Raw genomic sequence first — 7,192 nt, 5'->3', positions numbered from 1 at the left:
TACAGCTTAATTTAGATAAAGGGTAATCCTCTCAAATCTCACTCTACAATTGTACAGGGCCTTGGTGAGACCACACTTGGAGTACTGTGCACATTTTTGGTTTCCTTATCTAAGGAAGGATATACATGCCTTGCTTAGATACCGAGTAAAGCTTCCTCAACACTGTCCACCAGACATTCCAAGGGCAGGTACAACACCCGTTAGATACGATGTATATCTCCCTCTACCCTGCCCCAAGCATTCCAGAGTAGATACTGCATTGGTTAGATAGAGTAAATCTCCCTCTACACTGTCCCCTCAAAAACTCCCAGCGCAGGTACAGCAAGGGTTAGATACAGAGTAAAGCTCCCTCCAAACTGTCCCGTCAAACTCTCCCAGGGCAGCTACAGCACGGGATAAATACAGAGTACTTTCTCTCTCTTCAATGTCCCAACAAACAATCCCAGGGCAATTACAGCACGTGTTAGATACAAAATAAAGGTCCCTGTACACTGACCCATCAAACACTCCCAGGGCAGGTACAGCACAGGTTAGATACAGAGTAAAGCTCTCTCTGCATTGTCCCATTAACGATTCCCAGGACAGGTGCAACACAGGTTAGATGCTGTCTTACCAGACATTCCCAGGCAGATGCAGCACAGGTTACATAAAGATTAAATCTCCCTCTAGCCTGTCCCAAACACTCCCAGGTTAGGTACTGCATTGGTTAGATACAGAGTTAATCTCCCTGTATGCTGTCCACCAAACACTACAGAACAGGTACAGGACGGGTTAGATACAGAGTAAAGCTTCCTCTAGACTGTTCCATCAAATCTTTTTGAATAGGGAGCAGGCTCGGGGGGCCCGGTGTCCCACTCCTGCTCCGATGCCTCATGGTCTTATGTATCCAGCATGCTCCACGGGGGAGAATGTGCCACACCCAGACGAAAGGAACTCGGTGCGCAGGCGCAGGCCCTGGCTCTGTTTGGAGCATGCGCGGTGCGCGTAATGGTGGAGGAGACAAGATTTGGATGAGCTCCTCAGAAGTGACCTATTTAGCGGGGCGGACGGGACTAATGGGCCAGCAGGGAGTCGGAGAGGCTTCATAAACAACCGGTGCCCGCCGCAAGTCCAGAACACTAACCGGAATATCGGCGGTTGCATCTTCTGGGCTTTCTCCCGGTCACAGGCCCAGGCTAACGGCCGCCATCTTCGTGCAGGAAGGCAGGTTCAGTGCTACACCATCTTGATTCAGTGAGTAGCGCAGCGCATGCGCGGCCATCTTGGTGCAGGAACAAAGTGAATGATGTTCGTGTCTGGAATTGAACCCAGCCAGAGTCAGCACCTTCAGGGGAAGGGAACCACTGAGTGTGGAATTGAACACAGCCAGAATCAGCGCCTTCAGGGGCGGGGAACCAGTGAGTGTAGTCCTGAACCCAGACAGAGTCAGCACCTTCAGGGGAGAGGAACCAGTGAATGTGGAACTGAACCCAGCCAGAGTCAGTCCCTTCAGGGGAAGGGAACCAGTGAGTGTAGAACTGAACCCAGACAGAGTCAGCACTTTCAGGGGAGGAGAGGGGAAGCAGTGAGCAGAAATGAATCCAGCCAGAGTCAGCACTTAAGGGGAGGTTAACATAAGAACATAAGAAATAGGAGCTCGAGTTGGCCATACAGCCCATCGAGCCTGTTCCGCCATTTAATATGATCATGGCTTAATAGGACACGGGTACACCTCCCTGCCCACTCCCCATAACCCTTTAATCCATTATCGGTTAAGATACTGTCAATCTCTTAAAGTTATTCAATGACCCAGCTTCCACAGCTCTCTGAGACAGCGAAATCCACAGATTTACAATGCTCTGGGAGAAGACATTTTTCCTCATCTCAGTTTTAAATGGGAGTTCCCTTTTTCTAAAATTATGCTCCCTTGTTCTCGTCTCCCCTATCAGTGGAAACGTCCTCTCTGCATCGACCTTGTCAAGCTGCTTCAAAAGCTTATACGTTTCAATAAGATCACCTCTCATTCTTCTGAATTCCAATGAGTAGAGGCCCAAGCTCCTCAAACGTTTCTCATTAGTCAACACCTCATCTCCGGAATCAACATAGGAACCTTCTCTGAACTGCCTCCAAAGCAAGTATATCCTTTCATAAATGTGGAAACCAAAACTGCACGCAGTATTCTAAGTGTGGCCTCACTAATACCTCTATGACTGTGGCAAGACGTCCCTGCTTTAATACTCCATCCCCTCTGCAATCGAGGCCAAGATTCCAATGGCTTTCCTGTTCACTTGCTGTACCTACATACTAAACTTTTGTTTCGTGCACAAGTACCCCCAGGTCCCACTGTACTGTAGCACTTCGCAATTTTTCTCCATTGAAATAATAACTTGCTCTTTGATTTTTTTTCTGCCAAAGTGCATGACCTAACACTTTCCTACATTTTACTCCATCTGCCAAATTTATGCCCACTCACTTAGCCTGCCTATGTCCTTTTGCAGATTTTTTGTGTCCTCCTCACACATTGCTTTTCCTCCCATCTTTGTATCATCCGTGTAGTGGGAATTTTCAGAAACCCCGCTTTATGCATTCTGGCGATGTTAAAATGGTCAAATAAAGTCTCCTGATTCTGAGTCACGGGGAAAGAAGAAGTTGGACAAAGTATGGTTGCAGTGCAAACAGATGTATGCATGCTTTTTCTCTGATAAGGAGGAACCGAATGCCCGAAACGCTGACCTCAGGGTCCCATGTACTTTATTGTGAAAGGTTTTTCTTCTTCCATTGTAACCACAATGACGCACGTGCTTGTGGGTTGTGAGATTAAATATGGAATGGCCGGGAACAGCCGGCGAGTTCGGGGGCAACAGGCTGCGGAGCTTTTAGACTGATCTCCAACTCGGCCAAGTCTCTGTATACATATAATAAACTTGTGCGTTTTCCACTTGAGCAGATGGGTTTCTGAGTCATATTCTTTAATATAGATTCCACCTCAACAATTTGGCTACGTTACACTCGGTTCTTTCTTCCAAGTCGTTAAAGTAGATTGTAAATAGTTGGCGTCCCAGCACTGATCCCTGTGGCACCCCACTAGTTACTGATTGCCAACCCGAGAATGAACCATTTATCCCGACTCTCTGTTTTCTGTTAGTTAGCCTATCCTCTATCCATGCTAATATATTACTCCCAAACCCATGTTTTTTTTATCTTGTGTGGTAACCTTTTATGTGGCACCTTGTCAATGCCTTCTGGAAGTCCAAATACACCACATCCACTGGTTCCACTTTATCCACCCTGTTTGTTACATTGGTGGAGCCCAGATGATATTGGACAGGAAACGGTCGGTTATCGGTGCGGGGCAGGAATTGGAGCCGTAAGTGGGCTGGTGAGCCTCATAAACATCTGCTTTAGGTCCCAGGCCCCAATCACAGGCCACAGGCCCTGGGATGGCCCCGTGGTGACAGGTCCGTGTCAGCGGGGTCACTGGCCGCCATCTTGGACGGTTCATGGCGCATGTGCGGCCACCTTGTTGCAGGAACCAAGACATTTAGCAAAACATCAAATGCTGATATTTTTGTGCTGGGGTCCGGCCAAATATGAGCCAAAGCTCCCCATACACCTCTGCAGGAAATTCCACAGGTTAACAACTCTCCGAGTAAAGAAGTTTCTCCTCATCTCCTTCCTAATTTGCCTACCACGTATCCTAAAACTATGTCCCCTGGTTCTGGACTTCCCCAACATCGGGAACAATCTATCCGCATCCAACCTGTTCAGTCTCGTCAGAATCTTATATGTTTCTATGAGATACCCTCTCATCCTTCTAAACTCCAGTGAATAAAGGCCCAGTTGATCCAGTTTCTCCTCGTATGACAGTCCAGCCATCCCGGGAATCATTCTGGTGAACCTTCGCTGCACTCCCTCAACAGCAAGAACGTCCATCCTCAGATTAGGAGACCAAAACGGAACACAATATTCCAGGTGAGGCCTCACTAAGACCCTGTACAACTGCAGTAAGTACTCCCGGCTCCTATTCTCAAATACCCGATCTATGAAGGCGATCATACCATTTGCCTTCTTCACTGCCTGTTGCACCTGTATGCCAACCTTCAATGACTGATGAACCATGACACCCAGGTCTCGTTGCACATCCCCTTTTCCTAATCTGCCGCCATTCAGATAATATTCTGCCCCAGTGTTTGTGCCCCCAAAATGGATAACCTCACATTTATCCATATAATACTGCATCTACCATGCATTTGCCCACTCACCTAACCTGTCCAAATCACCCTGCAGCCTCTTAGCGTCCCCCTCACAGCTCACACCCCCACCCAGTTTAGGTTCATCTGCAAACATGGAGATATTGCACTCAATTCCTTCATCCAAATCATTTATGTATATTGTAAAGAGCTGGGGTCCCAGCACTGAGCCCTGCGGCACTCCACTAGTCACTGCCTGCCATTCTGAAAAGGACCCGTTTATCCCGACTCTCTGCTTCCTGTCTGCCAACCATTTCTCTATCCACGTCAGTACACTACCCCCAATACCATGTGCTTTGACTTTGCACAACATCTCTTGTCTGGGACCTTGTCAAAAGCCTTTTGAAAGTCCAAATACACCACATCCACTGTTTCCCCCTTGTCCACTCTGCTAGTTACATCCTCAAAAATTCCAGAAGATTCGTCAACCATGATTTCCCTTTCACAAATCCATGCTGACAAAAACCGATGCTGTCACTGCTTTCCAAATGCCCTGCTGTTTCATCTTTAATAATTGATTCCAACATTTTCCCCACTACTGATGTCAGGCTAACTGGTCTATAATTACCCGTTTTCTATCTACCTCCTTTTTTAAAAAGTGGTGTTACATTAGCTACCCTCCAGTCCATAGGAACTGATCCCGAGTCGATAGAATATTGGAAAATGACCACCAATGCATCCACTATTTCTCGGACCACATCCTTCTGTACTCTGGAATGCAGACTATCAGGCCTTGGGGATTTATCAGCTTTCTATCCCATCAATTTGCCTAACACAATTTCCCGCCTAATAAGGATATCTTTCAGTTCCTCCTTCTCACTAGACCCTCGGTCCCCTAGTACATTCGGAAGGTTATTCGTGTCTTCCTTCGTGAAGACAGAACCGAAGTATTTGATCTATTGGTCTGCCATTTCTTTGTTCCCCATTATAAATTCACCTGAATCCGACTGCAAGGGACCTACGTTTGTCTTCACTAATCTTTTTCTCTTCACATATTTACAGTAGCTTTTATGTTCCAAGCAAGCTTCCCCTCCTAATGAAACCCTTCGTCCTCCTCTGTTGAATACATCATTTCTCCCAGTCCTCAGGTTTGCTGCTTTTTCTGGCCAATTTATGTGCCTCTTCCTTGGTTTTAACACTATCCTTAATTTGCCTTGTTAGCCACGGTTGAGCAACGTTCTCCCTTCTATTTTTACTCCAGACTGGGATGTACAATTGCTGAAGTTCACCCGTGTGATCTTTAAATGTTTACCATTGCCTATCCACTGTCAACTCTTTAATTTCCTTGGCCAGTCTATTCTAGCCAATTCACACCTCAGACCGTCAAAGTTCCCTTTCCTTAAGTTCAGGACCCTAGTTTCTGAATTAACTGTGACACTTTCCTTCTTAATGAAGAATTCTACCATATTATGGTACACGTCCCCAAGGGGCCCCGCATAACAAGATTTCTAATTAGTCCCTTCTCATTACACATCACCCAGTCTAGGATGGCCAGCTCTCTTATTGGTTCCTCAACATATTGGAGAAACCCATTCCAAATACACTCCAGGAAATCCTCCTCCACCACATTACTACCATGTGGTTAGCCCAATCAATATGTAGATTAAAGTCACCCATGATAACTGCTGTACCACCACTGCACACATGCCTTATTTCTTGTTTGATGCTGTCCCCAACCTTACCTCTATTAACAGTGAGACAGACATTGCAGCAAGGGTCTGGTTAATGTGAAACAACAATTCTAGAAGAACAGTGACCCCGACTTGATTTGAACAAGCAGCACCTTGATCTAGAATCATACGCACTACCGTTGAACCACGACGTTTATAGAGTAGTTAAGGGATGTTCGTCTATATGAAGGTTCTGCAATACATGGGACTTTAAAATCCCCGCCCATTAAAGTACAGTCAGTAAAATAGGATATGGTTTAACAGTCACAAGCAAAGTGTCATGTATTGATGCTTGGGGTCACTAGACACCAGAGGGCGCCACTGTCGAAGGTCATCGGGCTGTACACGTGTGTACGCGGGCCCTGGTATATCAGAGCGAGTACCATGTCACGTGGGCACTTTGGGAGTAAATAAAGTTGAACCTTGTTGACAGCCGAGTGAGTTTACAGTAACAAGTTTGTCGAGTCATTCTATACATTAGACAAAACACAGGACAAATGATTGAAGTATGGAGTGTCCCTGAGTTAGCATTTGTTTCATTGTGCAAAAGAAGGTGAGGGGTTAATTAATGATGCTTTCCTGTGAAAGCAAGACAAAAGGTTGAGAAAAAAACCATACGATGACTGTCAGGTGGGCGCTGCTTGTGACACCTGGTGGGACTGGGTGGGAATTTTTAAGCCCCTTGTATTGCAGAACCTTCATATAGACGAACATCTCCAGCTCAATGTGTAGGCCTCGTGGCGCAAAGGTAGCGCGTCTGACTCCAGATCAGAAGGTTGCGTGTTCAAATCACGTCGGGGTCACTGTTCTTTTGGATATTGTTCTTCCAGTATTAATATTTCATTTGCTGTTTGACAATAACCAGAACTTGCTCCAAGGTCTGTCTCACTGTTTCCCCGGTGTCAGGCAGAGATACGCCTGCTGCCCTCATTTATTTCATGTGACAGGACACAAAAGTTCAAAATCAACATGCAGTTGGCCACACACACCACTGAATAGTCGGGATGGCCGAGCTGTCTAAGGTGCTGTGTTCAATTTAAAATCTATCCTCAAATCAAGGTTTCAAATCCCACTTCTGGTGTTTATTATTTTTAATCATTAAGCAGAAACAAATACCAACTTTGTTAATATTGAACCATTAAGGTCAATTATTTCATTTTTTCTAATCTTTAATTGAATATTATTCAAAATGTTTATGCCCGGTTTCAAACCGGGGACTTTTCACGTGTTAAGCAAATGTGATAACCACTACACTGCAGAAACACTGCAATTGACACAATGCTATGAACACAA

General features: G+C 45.8%; 1 non-coding gene across 1 annotated transcript; it reads left to right on the top strand.

Moving 5' to 3' along the window:
• Positions 1–6,630: 6,630 nt before the first annotated feature.
• trnaw-cca (transfer RNA tryptophan (anticodon CCA)) lies at positions 6,631–6,702 on the top strand. Its single transcript has one exon. It is a non-coding gene; the product is annotated as a tRNA-Trp (tRNA).
• Positions 6,703–7,192: the final 490 nt, after the last annotated feature.

Source organism: Pristiophorus japonicus, unplaced genomic scaffold, assembly GCF_044704955.1.
Source record: "Pristiophorus japonicus isolate sPriJap1 unplaced genomic scaffold, sPriJap1.hap1 HAP1_SCAFFOLD_81, whole genome shotgun sequence".
NCBI lineage: Eukaryota > Metazoa > Chordata > Chondrichthyes > Pristiophoridae > Pristiophorus > Pristiophorus japonicus.
Note: the sequence above shows the minus strand (reverse complement) of the source record. Positions and strands in the feature narration are given on the sequence as shown.